At 42.3% G+C, this 17,718-nt stretch overlaps 1 protein-coding gene across 1 annotated transcript in view; it reads left to right on the plus strand.

The window, feature by feature from the left end:
• Positions 1-1,639: 1,639 nt before the first annotated feature.
• Positions 1,640-17,718, plus strand: part of CTBP2 (C-terminal binding protein 2) — a 288,894-nt gene continuing 272,815 nt past the window's right edge. The window contains exon 1 of the mRNA XM_060768612.2: positions 1,640-2,238. The gene's annotated coding sequence lies outside the window, so the exon portion shown is untranslated. The remainder of the gene's footprint in view (positions 2,239-17,718) is intronic.

Below are 17,718 nucleotides of genomic sequence, written 5' to 3' on the forward strand. Positions count from 1 at the left end.
TGTCTAAGATCTTTGGGGAGGGTGTTCCAGAGTCGGGGGCCACCACAGAAAAGGCCCTGTCTCGTGTCCCCACCAAACGCGCTTGCGACGCAGGCGGGATCACGAGCAGGGCCTCTCTAGATGACCGAAGTGAACGCGTGGGTTTGTAGACGGAGATGCGGTCACGCAGGTAGGATGGTCCCAAACCGTTCAGGGCTTTGTAGGTAAGCACCTGCACCTTAAATTGGGCTCGGAAAATAAACGCCAGCCATAGCACAATATTAATATTATGTATTATATTGTACTATAACATTATACTGTAATATTACATTTAATATAAAATATATAATTATAATATCATATTATTATTAGTAGTATTATATTGCATTACATTATAATATGATCAATATTATATGTATATACAATGTATTATATTATAAGCACAGTGCAGGAGACAAGATGGAACTGCCTTCCTGGCCCCTCTCTTCACTCTGATCTCAGAGCAGATATATGAACCTCACTTGCCTAGTTTCCAACTGATCCCCCAACAACAGCAAAACAGCAGAGATAAAATTACAACAGCAAAACAGCAGAGAGGAAACAACCAGGCACATCTTAACACCTCTCAACAAAAGATTTTCCCAGGCTCAGCCAGGCCTTCAAATGCTAATGAAGGTGGTCAGTTGAAACATTCACACCTAGCTCCAGCAGAGAAGAGCTCTTTGCCCCACCCCAGCCATTCCACAGATATATAAACCCATTGTCCTAATTCCAACAGACCTCACTACCTCTGAGGATGCTTGCCATAGATGCAGATGAAACGTCAGGAGAAAGGCCTCTAGAACATGGCCCTATAGCCCGAAAAAAAAAAAAACCCACAAGAACCTAGTGATTCCAGCCATGAAAGCCTTCGACAATACATTGATCCCCCAACCTTTGAGGGTGCCTGGCAAAGATGTGGGCGAAACGTCAGGAGAGAATGCTTCTGGAACATGGCCCATACAGGCCGGAAAACTCACAGCGACCCTAATAAGAACTTCACCCAAGCAAGACATCTTCCCTTTCCCCCCTTCCCTCGAAGCGATAGGATTTCCAAGTTCTCAAAGAAAGGGGCTGTTCTGAACCTCGTCCACGGGCTGTTCTGAACCTCGTCCCCCGCTTAAGGCCGGAATTGGAAGATATTCCACGTGGTTGGAAAGGAAGAAAAAAAATGCCAGGAGCGGGTGTGCAACGGTCCAGATCCGAGGGGGTGCAGGACTGAGAAAAAGCTTGGAAATAAAGCATTCCTTCTTGCTCTCCTCCCCCCAAAAAACCAACAACAACCATCCCTTGGCTTCCCTTGAAAGAAACAACAATGCCTTTTCCTCTGTGTGTGTGTGTGTGTGTTGGTGTGCCTTGCTTTGGCACTTTCTTTCCTCTTCCCATTGTTGCCGCCTTCCTTTCTCTTTCGCCCAAAGGTTTTTTTTTTCTTGCGCTCTCGTTCTCTCTCTCTCTCTCTCTCTCAAGTCCTGCCAACTTGGAGCGGCGAAAGTCGAGAACGGGAGGAGGAGAAAGAGAGAGAGAGAGAGAGAGAGAGAGGAAAAAAGAGGGGTGGAAATTGAGAGACGCTCCTCCTTCCCCTCCTCCCCCCTTTCCCCCCTCTCTCTTTTCTTTCTTGCTGCGTCTGTTTGTACTTTAGCTGATCCACTAATCCCCTGAGAAAGCCTATTTGCAGTGAAGAGTATCTGTAGGGGGCGAGGCTGGTCCATGTGGGTTTGTGTCATTGGTTTGCAAAGAGAGACCCCGCCTATTGCCCAAAAAGAAAAAAAAGAGAGAGAGAAAGAGAGAGAGAGACCCTACCTCTCTCTCTCTCTTCCTGAGCTACTCAGCACAACGGAGGAGGGACATTATTTTTTGGTCAAAAAGACTTTTGGAAAGCAAAGGGCTGGCAATCCAAGTCCTTTTTCTCCCCCTTTTCCCTATCCATCCTCAGCAGGAGAGCCTTGGCGAAGGAGGCGAGGATTTAAGTTGGTGTATTTTTTGTGGTGTGTGTGACATTTTAAGGTGGATCTTCCCGGCAGCCCGAAGGGGAGAGAGGCAAGGAAAAAGAGCCAGCGAGCCATTGGGAGGCGATCGATCAAAGAGGGAGAAGATGCAGCTGTGAGAAAGAAGGCTTTGGCCAAAAGAGCGAAAAGGGAGAGAGGAAGGCAAGAGGGAGAGGGAAAGGGGGCACCGCTGTCTCTGCTCTCCTGCTGCTCCCTGTGGACATTAAGAGACGAGGTAAGAGAAGGGAAAGAGGGAGGGAAAGCCAGGCTTCTTTCCTCAGCTGCTTTATTTCCCATTCCTTCTTTCCTTTCCCCCAAACCTGCCTTTGGAAACGTTTGGTGCCCGCGTTGGGTCTCCAAAAAATGCGCCTTCGTTGGTCTCCAAATATGCGCCCTCGCTTGGCTGCGCCATCCAAGGCTTTGGAGAGAGAAAAACGAGCCTGGAAAAGGCGAGGACATCTTTGGCATACCTCAACCCCATCCTCCTCTTCCCTCCCATATGGAGAAACCCCTAAGAATAGATAAAATTGGGGAATGGGGTTGGATTTTGTTGAAAGAGGGAGGTGTGTGCGCATTTGGTCCCCAAACGCGTCTTGGCTCGAGTGGTGCGTAAAAGCGCGCAAGGCTTGGCGATTGAGAGAAGGAAGACTCCAGCTTTCTCCTTTTTGGCCACCTTTTGGAAGCGTTACACACACACATATATATACAGAAATGTGTGGACAGGTCTTCTCTCTCTCTCTGCGCGTGTTTGAAAGATCGCACTGGTTCCCAGCCAAGCTGGGACAGATGGGAACAAGTGGATCTTTCTTTGCGCCGGCTCCAAAAACAAAAAAAAAGAGGAGAGAGAATGGAACCGCGCTTGGTTTGGTTTATTTATTGTGTGTGTGGCTTTGGGAGGCCGGGGAGCGAGATGACAATAAGTTGCTGCCCTTCTCCTTCTCTTCCTGGAGCCTTTTTTGAAAGAAAAAAAAATCTCCCCACAACACCCTTCCCTCCCCCTTCCCCCCCCCCTCCCCTCTTGCTCAGGCAGAGAGAGTAAGTGAGAGACGTTAAACGAGGTGAAGTGGAAATCTTTTGTTTTGCTGGGCTCGGCATTGTTGACTTAGGACTGAGTGTGATGGACAACATCTGCCAGCAGATTAGCAGGGTAACCCGCTGCCAAAGTCTCGGCCAAGACAAGGGAGGGGGAAAGAGGGGGGCAAAGAGTATAAGGGGGTGGCGGGGAAGGAGGAAGGCCAGGGAGAGAGAGAGAAAAGAGAGGGAGGAGGAGGAGGAGAGGGTTCACACACAGCTCAGCCAGGCGACTTCCTCCTCCTTCTCCTGAGACTCTTGCCTGGTGGACTTCTCAGTTCCTTTCTTCCCTCCAAGCCAACCCGGATAAACTGTACTTCAGGGCCATAGCCAGAAAAAAAAATCGGATTTGGGGGGGGGGGGGGGGGTGTTTAGAAACTTTTTTTTTAGCCAATCATGAAGGGTAGTTCCTTAACACAAAATTATTTATTTAAAACATTTATATTCCGCCTTTTCCACCCCAAAGGGGACTCAATGTGGAGCACAGCATATATATGGCAAACATTCAATGCCAGGACAAGAATTCATATAAGTATGGATAATCATTAAAAACATTTATCAAAATATTAAAATACACCCTTTAAACCCATCATTGGTCATCTGTGTCAAATCTAAATCGGCCTGGTAAAGTTTCCTATCGCTGCCTTATTGCCCTGTCCCAAAAGCTTGGTCCCACAGCCAAGTTTTTATCATCCTTCTAAGGACAGGAAGGAGGGGGCTGATCTGATCTCATCAGAAAGGGAGTTCCATAGCCAGGGGGCAATCACCGAGAAGGCCCTGTCTCTCGCCCCACCAGTCGCGCCTCTGACAATGACGGGATGGAGAGCAGGGCCTCCCCGGAGGATCTTAATTTAAATCATATGGTTCATTCTCTATTTTTATCTAGTAAAGGTAAAGTAAAGGTTTTCCCCTGACATTAAGTCTAGTCGTGTCTGACTCTGGGAGTTGGTGCTCATCTCCATTTCTAAGCTGAAGAGCCGGCGTTGTCCATAGATACCTCCAAGGAACGCCGTAACGAAGCCTATATATTTTTATCTAGGCTTAATTAAATTAATTTTTCAATTTCAGTTCCAAAGTTTCAAGTCTTAAAATCACTGAAAACGAGTGTTAATTGGAAATGTTAGTTGCTAAGGAATACCACGACGTTTGTTGGAAACATTTGAAAACTGTGCCAATACATTGTCAAAGGCTTTCATTGGGCGGAATCGCTGGGTTGTTGGGAGTTTTCTGGGCTGTATGGGCCATGTTCCAGAATCATTCTCTCCTGATGTTTTGCCTGCATCTATGGCAGGCATCCTCAGAGGTTGTGAGGTCTGTTGAAAACTAGGAAAATTGGATTTATATATCTGTGAAAAGTCCAGGGTGGGAGAAAGAATTGTTGTCTGTTTGAGGCAGGTGTGAATGTTTCAGTTGGCAACCTTGATTAGCATTTAATGACCCAGCAGTTCTTACTGCTCAAAGGAATCCTTTGTTGGGAATTGATTAGTTGGCCCTGATTGTTTCTTGTCTGGAATTCCCCTGTATTTGAGTGTTGTTCTTTACTTACTGTCCTGATTTTAGAGATTTTTTAAATATCGGGATCCAGATTCTGTTCACCTTTATGGTTTCTTCCTTTCTGTTGAAATTGTCCACATGCTTATGGATCTCAGTGGCTTCTCTGTGTAGCCTGACATAGTAGTTGTTAGAGTGGTCCAGCATTTCTGTGTTCTCAAATAATATACTGTGTCCAGGTTGGTTCATCAGGTGTTCTCCTATGGCTGACTTCTCTGGTTGAATTAATCTGCAGTGCTTTTCATGTTCTTTGATTCCTGTTTAGGCAATGCTGTGTTTGGTGGTCCCTCTGTAGACTTGTCCACATCTGCATGGTATACGGTAGACTCCTGCAGAAGTGAGAGAAACCCCTTTTGTCCTTTGCTGAACGTAGCATTTGCTGGATTTTCTTAGTGGGTCTGTAGATAATTTGTAGGTTGTGTTTCTTCATCAGCTTCCCTTTGCAGTCAGGCAGTAAGAAGCCAGACCTTGAAACTCCTAGGCCATTCAATGCTAATCAAGGTGGCCAGTTCCAACATTCATGCCTATCTCAAACAGACAAAAGTTCTTTCTCCCACCCTGGACATTCTACAGATATATACACCCCATATTCCTAGTTTCCAACAGACCTCACAACCTCTGAGGATGCCTGTCATAGATGCAGGCGAAACATCAGGAGAGAATGCGTCTGAAACATGGCCATACAGGCCAGAAAACTCATAACAACCCTGTGTCAATACACTTTGATAGAAATCAGGCTCCATTGATAAACTTTGGTGGAAACTCCAGTGCAAGTCCAGTCAGTCTTTTTTTGCCCCATTGTACTTTTTTCTAACGTTTAAGAGTTGAAAACGACCTATTTATAGGCATAGCAATGGGAATCCTAGTATCTGTAAAAGGGGGAGGGGGAGCAAGGAGGGAAAAGCCTAATTCCCCATTAGGACCCTTCCTCCTACTTCATGCTGAAGCAAAGAGCACAGCAGGGGGGCAAAGCAGCCTTAAATAGCATGCAGCTCCGCCCCTGTCAACCGCCCAGACCAAGTCTGGCCTCCTTCATGAGGGCCTTCAAATCCCCTCCCACCCCAATGTCTTAGGCTTTGCCTACCAGTTATGGGAGGGCCAACTTGGTTGCTTCCACTATATTGGCTATTGCTGCAAGTAATGACAGTGTGAATAAATTGTCAAAATTTGCTGGAGATAGTGCTTGCAGTTCTTGAGGGACTTGTTTAATTTTTGCTTCTCATAGACTTAGCAGAGGGATTTGGTTAACCAGTTCAAATTCATGTGTAAACTTTGTGGGTTTTTTTTAACTTGAACCCTAACCCCTTCCCTTGGCTATAGCCCTAACTGTACTTGACTACAACCTGGAGAAAGTTTTCCTCCCACTGGAAGATGTGGCGATAAGACACAACGCTTTGGATGGCTAGAAGGGTGGGTGGGTGTGAGCCACCTGGGCCCTCACTCTTCTGTTCTTCCTCTTTTCTCACTCTTTTTTTTGTTTTTGTTTTTTTAAAACTCACAGAAAAGTGGAGAAGTGGCATATATACGATGGCTTGGCTTTTTTTGTCTCCTGAGCCAAGGAGCTTTGTGCCAACACAAAAGGTGGGGAGGGTGGGAAATAAGCAAGGATTGGGGAAAATCTGGAGAGAGTTGGATAGCTTTGGGAGGCCCTTTGGGGATCCTAATATGGAGGGGAAAGAGTTGGGAGATGGAGAGAACACAGCCCCCGTTTTCCTCCCCCTTCCTCCCCTTTTTGCTGGACCCGGATTCTCAAAGCTTTTTCTTTCTGGGTTGCTGTGAGTTTTCAGTGCTGTATGGCCATGTTCCAGAAGCATTCTCATCTGACATTTCACCCACTTCTACGGCAAGCATCCTCTGTGGTTGTGAAGTATATTGGAAACTAGGAAAGGGAGGTTTATATATCTGTGGAAGGTCCAGAGTGGGGGGAAAAAGAACTCTTGTCTGTTGGAGGCAAGTGTGAATGTTGCGATTGATCACCTTGATTAGCATTGAAAAGTGTTGCAGCTTCAAGGCCTGGCTGATTCCTGCCTGAGGGAATCCTTTGTTGGGAGGTGTTAGCTGGCCCTGATTTTTTTCATGCCTGGAATCCCTTGTTTTCAAAGTGTTGTTCTTTATTTACTGTCCTGATTTTAGAACCAATCTGGACACAGCATATTATTTGAGAACACAGAAATGCTGAACAACTCTTACAACCACTGTGTCAGACTACACAGAAAAACTATTGGACAATTTCAACAGAAAGGAGGAAACCATGAAAATGAACAAAATCTGGCTACCAGTATACTGTAAAATCAGGAAAACTCACAGCAACCCACTTTTTCTTTTCTTTTTTCTTTCTTTTTTTGTGCCTTCTGCTTTGTTTCATTGTGACGTTTACAAAGTGGGCTTGCAGTTGTTTTGTTTTACACTCCTCCATGGATGAGGAGGAGGAGAGAAGAGGCATCTTAATTATTTTTTGCATAACCTGCCTTTCCTGCTATTTTCTTTGTGTGTGTGTGTGTCTGTGCCTCCTTTTTCCTTCCAAAATAATGGCTAATGTTACTGATGGTGACGATAATGAGACGGATACTCAAATGTGCCTTTCCTGAGCTGGCCAGAGAAGATGTTTGCGTCATATATTGTTCATCACAGCTTCCCTGCTGGCAATTTGGGCACGGAAGGGGGGCACCAGATCTTGATTGTTTGAGTACTTTATTCTTGGAAGGATCTTATCCTTTTTCCCCCTTTCGAGTTCCCTCCCCACCCCACCCCTTGTGGAATACAGCAGTCACAAACAGCCTTGGGCATCTTTTTGAAATGGAAAATTGAAGTGCTGTGTTTCAAGAATGAAATGGCCGAGTGTTTTGGAAAGGTGTTGCCTTCCGTTCAGATAAACAAGAGAAACATCAACGAGCAATTGGCTCCTTAGCAACTCGGCTGGACACAGGATTTCTCTCTGTTTCATGCAGATGGTGTTCCTCAGGCAATGCTTTTGGTGTGACAAACAAAATGTTTACATCCGACCCTTGTAACTCTCCAAAGTTTTTTTTAGTATTTATTTATTGTGTTAAAAGCTAATTGAGGGTACAGTTAAAATGTATTTAAAATGCATACAAAGCTAAAAACTTGCCATTATACTAAATGTCCTTTGACCAGTAGCTGGCCACTTAGAATGCCTCTGGTGTCCTTGTGAGAAGGTCCTCCATTGTGCATGTAGCAGGGCTCAGGTTGCATTGTAGTAAGTGGTCTCTGGTTTTCTCTTCTCTGCACTTGCATTTCATGGACTCCACTTTGTAGCCCCATTTTTTAAAGATAAGTCACCCAGTCTTCTGTGTGCCCAGGATCCTGTATTAGCCACTGATTGAGGTTCCAGGTTTTGGCCTGCCACTTTTGGACTCTAATTTGCTGAGGTGTTCCTGCGAGTATCTCTTTAGATCTTAGAAAGCTGTTTTTGATTTAAGACATTTGTGTGTTGACTGATATCCGAACAGGGGATGGGCTGGAGATGCCACTGTCTTGTTCCTTTCATTATTGGCTGCTACTTCCTAACGGATGTCAGGTGGTGCAGTACCGGCTAAACAGTGTAATTTCCCAGTGGTGTGGGGGCATAGACATGCTGCATTATCTCAGGATGTCTATGCATTATCATCCTGTGATAATGCAGCATGTCTCATTAAGAGCCACATCCACTGTTTTTACATTTTTAGTGATCTTGACCATCTCTTTTTGCACTATATATTATTTCCTCTTGTCTTTGTACAGAGGCAGCATGCAGTTAATCCAAGATGCTTTATTATGTGGCGTGTGTCTAAAATCACATCAATATATATGTGTTTTCTAAAGATCTCTCTCTTGCATAGTTCTTGTGGAATGAGATGTAAAAAAAATCTTTTCTTGTTGTTTCAGCAAGTTTTAAAAAACTTTGACATATTAAACATAAATTGCAAAACGTAATATATGCTCTCAAATATAATGTTAGGATGGTTGAGTTGATTAAAACTTACTGCTCTTTAAATCAAGCCAGAAAAGTGCAAGGGTGTACTTTTGACAAAAGCTTAGACTACCAGTGGTATTTGCTTTGCTTTCAGGAAAAAAATGACTTTAGATTTTGTGAATGATTCGATATATCATTTGATGCTGTTGTCTTGTGACTTATAGAAGGAGAAGGGCAACTCAGGCATTTTAAAAAACTAATAATTAATTTAAAAACCCACTTACAGTGGTCCTTGAAAGTTAATTGGAACCAATAAATATTCATTAAACTAATAAAAATGCTGTAGCTGTGCATTCTTGATCAAGTGTAACATGAGCAAAACAAAAGAAGTCGACTGTTTCTATGTGAATAAGAGTGACGTCACATAAAGTTTGTTGATATTTTCTTGACTATTGAGAAAGACATTATAAAGAGGTATATGGGATTCAATTATTAATTGTTTTATCCTTGTTTGTTGGACAGTGGTAAGGAATATTAATTAGTATTTCTGGAGTGCAGTGAGCTAGGACATTCCCATGGATACCAAAATCCATGGATACTCAAGTTCCATTATATGCATAGTATATACTCTTGGCATCCCTTATATAAAATGATGAACAACTCAAAACAACTATCGGAAAAATCTCTGAAATGACAGGAGGCAGGGTACACCTACACATCAGCCAAGTGCGGCAAAATTGGGACTAGGCTGTTTTGGGACTTTTCCAAAAATCTGAATATTTTCTAGGTGTGGTTAGTTGATTCTGGAATCGGAACCTGTGGATAGGAACAGCCATGTATATGAAGATTTGGAAATAGTTGCAGAACAAGGGATTGCACAAATCAAAGTGTTGTGATTGACATCAGTAACCAACTGGGACCAAGTTTCCATTGTTTTCACTAGATCCTGATTGCATTCACAATGTACTTGTTTCAGTGAACAAAGTTGTTCAGAGGGGGAAATTTAGGTTTTTCTTTTTCGTTTTTGATGTATTGGAAGGTACTGAAGAAAACAACTCTAGTTGTGTGCTTTCAAATTATTTCAGACCACTGGCAACTCTAAGGAGAAAATATAATAGGATTTTTTTGACATTATTTGTTTGGGGAGAGTGTCTTTGTGTTCTCCTGAGACTGACTTGCTCAAGTTCATCCTGTGGTTCCCATGGCTGAGTAGAGATTTGAACCCCAGTCTCCAGAGTCCTCCTTCAAAGATCAAATCATAACACCAAAACTACTTAAACCTCTGGGTTGTTGTAGATTTTTCAGGCTATATGGCCATGTTCTAGAAGCATTCTTTCCTGACTTTTCGCCTGCATCTATGGCAGGCATTCTCAGACGGTGTGAGACCTCACAACCTCTGAGGATGCCTGCCATAGATGCAGGCAAAACACCAGGAGAGAATGCTTCTAAAACATGACCATATAGCCTGAAAAACGTACAACAACCCAGTGATTCCGGCGCATGAAATCCTTCAACAATCCTTTAACCCCTTTTAATAGATCCAGCACAAAAGAACTACATGGTAACTTAGTGCATAAAATAGTATGAAGTACTTCAGAGTTGACAGCCATGCCATCCCAGGTATACAAGCGTTTGTCAAAGTTTTGTTTTTGTAAGTTTTCTTTTGTGATTTTAATTTTTGAAATACTTGAGACAGCAAATCTTCAGGTGATGGAGCTTGCCAGAATGAATGCAAGTATTTATTTTGCAGTTTGCCAAACTTTTGTTTTGTGTTTATATTTGAGAAAGCTACAGATGTTAACATTCTCTTGTTAATGGGAAAGTCTAAGAGTGTATTTCTCATCATCTTCCAAGAAGGTAAAAAGATGTAGAATAAACATAGCTGACAGTTTGTTTTGAGGAAATGCAGTAAGACACTCATAAGTATCGGGGTTATATTCCCAGTTAGACCATGGTTACCAGACACTATGGATACAGACGAGCAACATTCAAGTATTCTGACTTCTGGTTGCAGCATACTATAGAGTTGTCTTGGAGGACTTAGGACAGTGGTTCTCAACCTGTGGGTCACCAGGTGTTTTGGCCTACAACTCCCAGAAAATTCCAGCCAGTTTAACCAGCTGTTGGTATTTCTGAGAGTTGAAGGACCTACAGGTTGAGAACCAATGACGTAGAATTTTCAAAAGAGGTCCATTTGTAGAAGCTGAAGATGAAGATTAGTTAGCTGCTCTAATTCTACATTGTAGAATTAGTGCAGCTTGAGGCTGCATAAGCTGTCACAGTTCAATGCCATGGAATCACGGGAGCTGTAGTTTGGTGAGGTCCAAGGATTCTTCATCAGAGAGAGCAGGAGACCTTGTAAAACTACAGCTCCCATGATTTCACAGCATCGGGTCATGACAGTTAAAATGTTATTAAACTGCACTAATAGTGTCAAACTTAGGTTCCTTCAACACAGCTAAATAAAATCCAACATTATCTGCTATGAACTGGGTTATATGGCAGTGTGGACGCAGATAACCCAGTTCAAAGCAGATATCGTGGGATTTTCTGTGTGGAAGGGCCCTTAGATGCATCCTTTGTCTCCATTTTTATAAACAAACCTGAATACTTGAGATCATGAGGAAGATGGCACTCATAAGTGACTGAAAAATTGTATGCCTCATGATGTGAGATGGTGAGGCTTCATTGAAGGAACTGTATCTATATAAATAAGAATGTAATGTTAGTTTGTGGGATTAATATAACTCAAAAACTACTGGACAAATCGACACAAAAGTTGGACACAATACACCTACCAGGCCAACAAGTGACCATCACTCATAAAAAAAAACTGAAAAACACAGCGGAAGGGACTTCTAAGGCACACACACAGAGAGCACATGCACAAAACCAAATATATATACACAAACACAAATATATACACACACAAAACACATATACACAGACTGGGCTGCAACAACTCGTGGAAGGGGACATCTAGTAATAAATAAAGCTGTTAACATGATTGTTTTGGAAATATCATTGGACATAAACTGAAAACAATGGAAACACTTCTTTGTAGGGACAAGCTTTTAAAAACTCTTCAGGTTTCGGATGTTTTTCGTGTTCACTTGTGAGGGAAATTCTTAACTTAGTAAAGGCTTGGTAGAACTAAATTCAATTCATGTGACAGTATGATGTCAGTATTTATACTACAAAACAGTTTGCCAAGTCTTTGCTCCTGGATCATTTCTTGATTTTTGGAAACAGTTATGTGATAGGATATAGGCACTTCTAAAGTTTAAATAACAGTTCGATAGCGTACATGAGAACCTCAAAAAAGAAATCCTGCTGTGTTCAGTCGGGTTTACTCCAAGAAATGTGTTTACTTTTGCAGCACAGAGGAATTCAAAATAGAACTGGCTATTTTTCTTTTAAAATAATAATTAAAAAACCCTTGTTATTCTCACTGGCAGATTGCCCTTCCACACTGCCCTATATCCCAGAATATCAAGGCAGAAAATCCCAAAATATTTGCTTTAAACTGGGTTATCTGAGTCCACACTGCCATATATTCCAGTTCTAAGCAGATAATGTGGGATTTTATTCAGCTGTGTGGAAGGGGCCCCAGATTTGACTGCTTTGAAGAAATTGGGTGCTAGGAGTCTATATCTTTTTAATTATTATTTTCTTCATGCAGACCTTTTAATGGTAAGGTTGAGAATTTTAATTGTTATTCATTGTTAATTATTGTGTGTACATTCCAATGGGAATGTAGGATTGTCCTGTTGGTTGCAAATCTTAGGGTTGTATGGTAAAATATTAATCTAAACATCTTATTAAATAACCAAATCCAGCTGACCTGTGAAGGGAGTTCTATTTTTAATAAGCAGCTGTGCTGATATTGACCCTGAAGTCAAAGGGTAGAAAAAAAAGGTTTCAGGAGAAACTTAATTGCTGTCGATGCCTCCTTTGATATAAAACATGGTTGTCCATCCCTTCACCTGGTTCATTCACCTGCTAGGAGCTCCTGGAGGTGCAGTGGGTTAACTAGTGGTTCTCAACCTGTGGATCTCCAGGTGTTTTGGTCTTCAACTCCCAGAAATCCTAACAGCTGGTTAACTGGCTGGGATTTTTGGGAGTTGTAAGCTAAAACACCTGGGGACCCACAGGTTGAGAACTTCTGGGTGAAGAAGAAGAAGATTATTTTTCTACCCCGCCTTCATCTCCCCGAGGGGACTTGAGGCGGCTTACATGGGGCCAAGCCCAAGATTAAATCCTTGTGCTGGCTGAACTGCTGACTGAAAGGTCGGTGGTTTGAATCCGCGGAGTGGGGTAAGCTCCTGTCTGTCAGCTCTAGCTTCTCATAAAAGGTACATGAGAGAAGCCTCCCCGGCGTCCCCCGAGCAACATCCTTGCAAACGGTTAGTTCTCTCACAGAAGCAACATGCCGTTTCTTAAGTCACTCCTGACATGAAAAAAAAATCACCTACCTGAGAATTCAGTCTTAAAAGCAGATGGTCTCTGTCCTGCCTATTGTTGCTTAGCCTTTGGATTAGCAGAAGTAGGGACTAACTCTGAATATATATAAAAAGACTCAAAAGATGAGAGAATATTCTCCACAATTCTCCACAATATTCTCCACCATCCCTCCCTGGCTCTGAGTGAGTGTGTGCCTTCAAGCTACCTGTCAACTAATGGCATCCCTATGGGTTTTATAGGTTTTTGTTAGACAGGGAATAGTCAGAGGTAGCTTACCAGTTCTTTCAAGTTAAATGTAGTCTATAGTACCTGGTATTCATTGCCAGTTGCCTATCCAAGTACCAACCAGGACTGACCCTGGCTAGCTTCTGATATTGGACAGGATCTGGCGGCTTGGTTTATACAGTAGAGTCTCGCATATCCAACATAAACGAGCCAGCAGAACGTTGGATAAGCGAAAATGTTGGATAATAAGGAAAGATTAAGGAAAAGCCTATTAAACGTCAAATTACGTTATGATTTTACAAATTAAGCACCAAAATATCATGTTTTACAACAAATCCACAGAAAAAAGCAGTTCAATACACTGTAACATCATGTAGTAATTACTGTATTTACAAATTTAGCACCACAACAGACAAGGGTTCTTTCTTTCTCCCACCCTGGACATTATTCCACAGGTATATAAACACTCCACTTTCCTCACCTGTGAATCTGGGTGGGAGGCAGACTGCGTTGGATAATACAGCAGGTTGGATAAGTGAAGGCTGGATAAGCTAGACTCTACTGTATTAGAGTTGGTCAAATCTATTTTATTCTGATGTTTGCTTCTTGATACCTTTAGTTGGGTCTCAAGCCTTTGTATTCAAAGGGGGTGACCATAGTTGTGAGTGTCAGAAATCTACACATATAGTCCTCAAAGCAGGACTGAGAGCTTGGACGCATTTCTAGAGATGGCACATTCTCAGACATGGCACCAAAACTTTGGAACACTTTGCCAGAAGCAATAAGAGGAGCCCCTACCCTCTTGGCCTTTAGGAAAAACTTGAAAACTTTCCTATGTGGAATAGCTTTTGACTAAGGTAATTGAAACCTAGGACCTACACCTTATAATTTTACCTTCCTGGACATTTTAGAGTACTTTTATCATTTTTGATATCTGACAGGGACTGACTTGGGATTATTTTAATGGGTTATTTATACTGTTATGTTTTATCTATTGTTGTAAACTGCTTTGAGTCCTTGGAGAAAGGTGGTATAGAAATGCCCAAATAAATAAGTAAATAAATAAATAAAATTACTGCTGAGGACGTGATTCATTGAAATGTATTTTTATTATGCTTATTATGTTTTTCATGTTTAAATTCTGTTTTAACACATGTGGCATGTTTTAAGGCACCAGGGAGGTGCAATTGTAAGTCGCCTTGAGTCCCCCTCGGGGTAGAGAAAGGTGGGATATAAATAAGGTAAATAAATAATAATAAATTTTGAAACTGGCCATTGTAGCTGGAGGATTCTGAGAGTTTTACTTCTCAAAAGTAACTTTTCCCAACTGTGGCAGGAACATATGCTCATTAGCACTCTACCTTCTCCCTTTTCCAGTTAGCAGTAATTCTACTGTATCACAAGTACAAAAACCAAGCATGCTGCCACCCATGATTTGCAATATGTCCTTCAGCTTAGCTAGGCTTTCCTTTTTTTAAAAAAAGTCAGGCTCTAAAATAAAGATGACTCTGCCAATTTGTTGCAAAGGACTTCCATGTGCATTGGCTCAGTGATTATTGTAGATTTTAGGAGTTGTACCATTTTAGCTCAGAAAGATTGATGATGGTGAAATTTTTATTCCAGATACAAAATCTACTTCTGCCTTAATACGAGGCAAAACAGTGAGTCAACAGTTTTCTGATTGTGTTTGGCAAGGCTTCATAGTATGTGTAGGATTGAAATCTAAGGGAAAACTGCTTAGGATTGCACTATTGTGTGTCTTTTTTTCTCCATGTTTTATGGCTGTCAGTGCTCCATGTGGGCACTGTGAGGGATATGCGAGGAATGCGTGCAATACACGCACACACACACACACACACACACACACAAACATTGTTCCGTGTGGCTGTACATGCTCTTTGGTATTATTTTGCTCTTTACCAGATTTTTTGTGTGTGTCAGGAGCAACTTGAGAAACTGCAAGTCACTTCTGGTGTGAGAGAATTGGCTGTCTGCAAGGACGTTGCCCAGGGAACGCCCGGATGATTTTTTGATGTTTTACCATCCTTCCGGGAGGCTTCTCTTGTGTCCCCGCATGGGGAGCTGGAGCTGGCAGAAGGAGCTCATCCATTGTCTCCCCGGATTCAAACCTCCGATCTGTTGGTCTTCAGTCCTGCAGGCACAAAGGTTTAACCCAGGGGTCCTCAAACTTTTTAAACAGAGGGCCAGGTCACAGTCCCTCAAAATGTTGCAGGGCCAGATTATAATTTGAAAAAAGCATGAATAAATTCCTATGCATATCTTATTTGTAGTGCAAAAAACACTTAAAAACAATACAATAATTAAAATGAAGAACAATTTTAACAAATATAAACTTATTAGTATTTCAGTGGGAAGTGTGGGCCTGCTTTTGGCTGATGAGATAGGATTGTTGTTGTTGATGATGTGTGCTTTCAAGTCGGTTCAGACTTACGTTAGCCCTGAGCGAGGGCCGGGTAAGTGACATTGGAGGGCCGGATCCGGCCCTCGGGCCTTCGTTTGAGGATCCCTGGTATAGCCCATTGCGTCAGCAGGGGCTTTACCAGATTTGCCCCATGTAAACACATGAAATTGGTCCTCAGTGTGTCTGACTCCCTATTACAAGTTGCCTGCCATTCATTCTTTTATCCCATTTATTTTTTTAAAAGATGGCTTTGTAGCTTAGCAGGTATAGGACACGTCTTTGAAAGCCGGGTTTCTTTGTGGTGTCCTTGTATTTAGATTCAGTTCAGCAGGGATAACTCTTGCTGGGTGACTTTTTGTGAAGCTCCAATTCCAGAATGTCAGTTAATACAAAATCACTCTGCCATGAATCACTTTTGAAAGCAAAGCTATACCCTTTGCCCTTCTGTGATTCCTAAATGGCGGGGGAAAAAATTAAGAGTTTGCAGTAATAGCAGACAGGAGCTACTAGCTTCCATTTTTAACACTGTCATTTTAGTAGAGAAGATGTGTCAACATAATATATGTGAGCAAGTCTTGGGTCCCAGGACTAATAATCTTCTCATTGTTTAAAAGCATCATCCCAAATGTGCTGTGTCCAAGATGAAGGCTACTGATAGCTTCTATTCAAGCGGAGGTTGGTGAAAACAAATCTTCTGTCAGGCTAGGTACTGAACAGATAATATTTCTGTAGTTTTTGCTGTGAGAACATCTTCATTAAAGAAAATCATGACTTCTGAATTTGAAGTGCTTGCCTGATGCCAAAAAACTCCAAGGTAATATTGACATCAAATGTCCATCAAGCAACCTTACCATCACTAGTGCAGAGAGAAATGACTTTGTAACTCTGGTCCTTAAGGTACTTAGCAGTCTCCAGTGTAGCAATAGTTTAGTAATGAAAGCTGCAGCTACTGTACTGGGCACACTTCCCTGGGAAATACACTTATTGAATGCATGACTAAACATGCATAGATTTGCACTGCAAGTATCATTGAAAGTCATGGCTAAGTTTAGTTGGATCAAGGGAACATGAGGCTTTCTGAACTGCAGCTACTCAGTAGAAACAGGTAGGGTTGGCCTAGGTAGCCTAGTTCAACGTTACTTGACATGAGAAAATACTTACTTAAGTGATCCCTCATAGCTCGAGGATGATGGTGTTCCATATGTGGTTTTTTGGTGTTGGGTCCGTAGGTGGTTGTGGAACCCTGTTCTTGATCCGCATGTTCTCCCACAGTGAGGACATCGGTTTCCAGGCGGAAGGCAGTCCTGGTCAGGGTTGGCTTGACGCACCTTCCTCTTGGCATGTTTCTCCCTTTCGCCTTCCATTTGTGCCTCTTTGAATTCTGCAGCACTGCTGGTCACAACTGACCTCCAGTTAGAGTGCTCAAGGGCTAGGGTTTCCCAGTTCTTGGTATTTATGACACAGTTTTAAGGTTGGCTTTAAGCCCATCTTTAAATCTCTTTTCCTGTCCTCCAACATACCATCTCCCATTCTTGAGTTCGGAGTAGAGTAACTGCTTTGGGAGAAGGTGATCGGGCATTTGGACAATGTGGTCAGTCCAGTGGAGTTGATATCGGAGGAGCATCGCTTCAATATTAGTGGTCTTTGCTTCTTCCAGCACACTGACATTTGTCTGCCTGTCTTCCTAAGAGATTTGCATGAGAAAGTAGTGAAAATACAATATATGCTATGCCTAGAATGACCTGCTATGGCTAAATGTCTGATTTTAATAGAATGATATTTTGACAACATATTGAGGCTTTTTGTTGTTCTTTTTCACCAAGATGACAGAATCATGGTGACTGCTATGGTGACTGACATCATTCCATACTCCCACTTTTTCTGTATGACTAGTAACCACCAACTGGTAACCAATAATGAACAGAGCATCTACTGGTACTCCAAGACTATTTAGAGAGAAAATGGACGAAACCACCATCTGAGTATTGCTTGCCTAAGAGAAACTTATGAATAATAATAATCATCATCATCATCTTTATTTATATCCTGCCACTATCTCCCCGAAGAGA

The sequence above is a fragment of the Anolis sagrei genome, chromosome 3 (assembly GCF_037176765.1).
Source record: "Anolis sagrei isolate rAnoSag1 chromosome 3, rAnoSag1.mat, whole genome shotgun sequence".
Lineage (NCBI taxonomy): Eukaryota > Metazoa > Chordata > Lepidosauria > Squamata > Dactyloidae > Anolis > Anolis sagrei.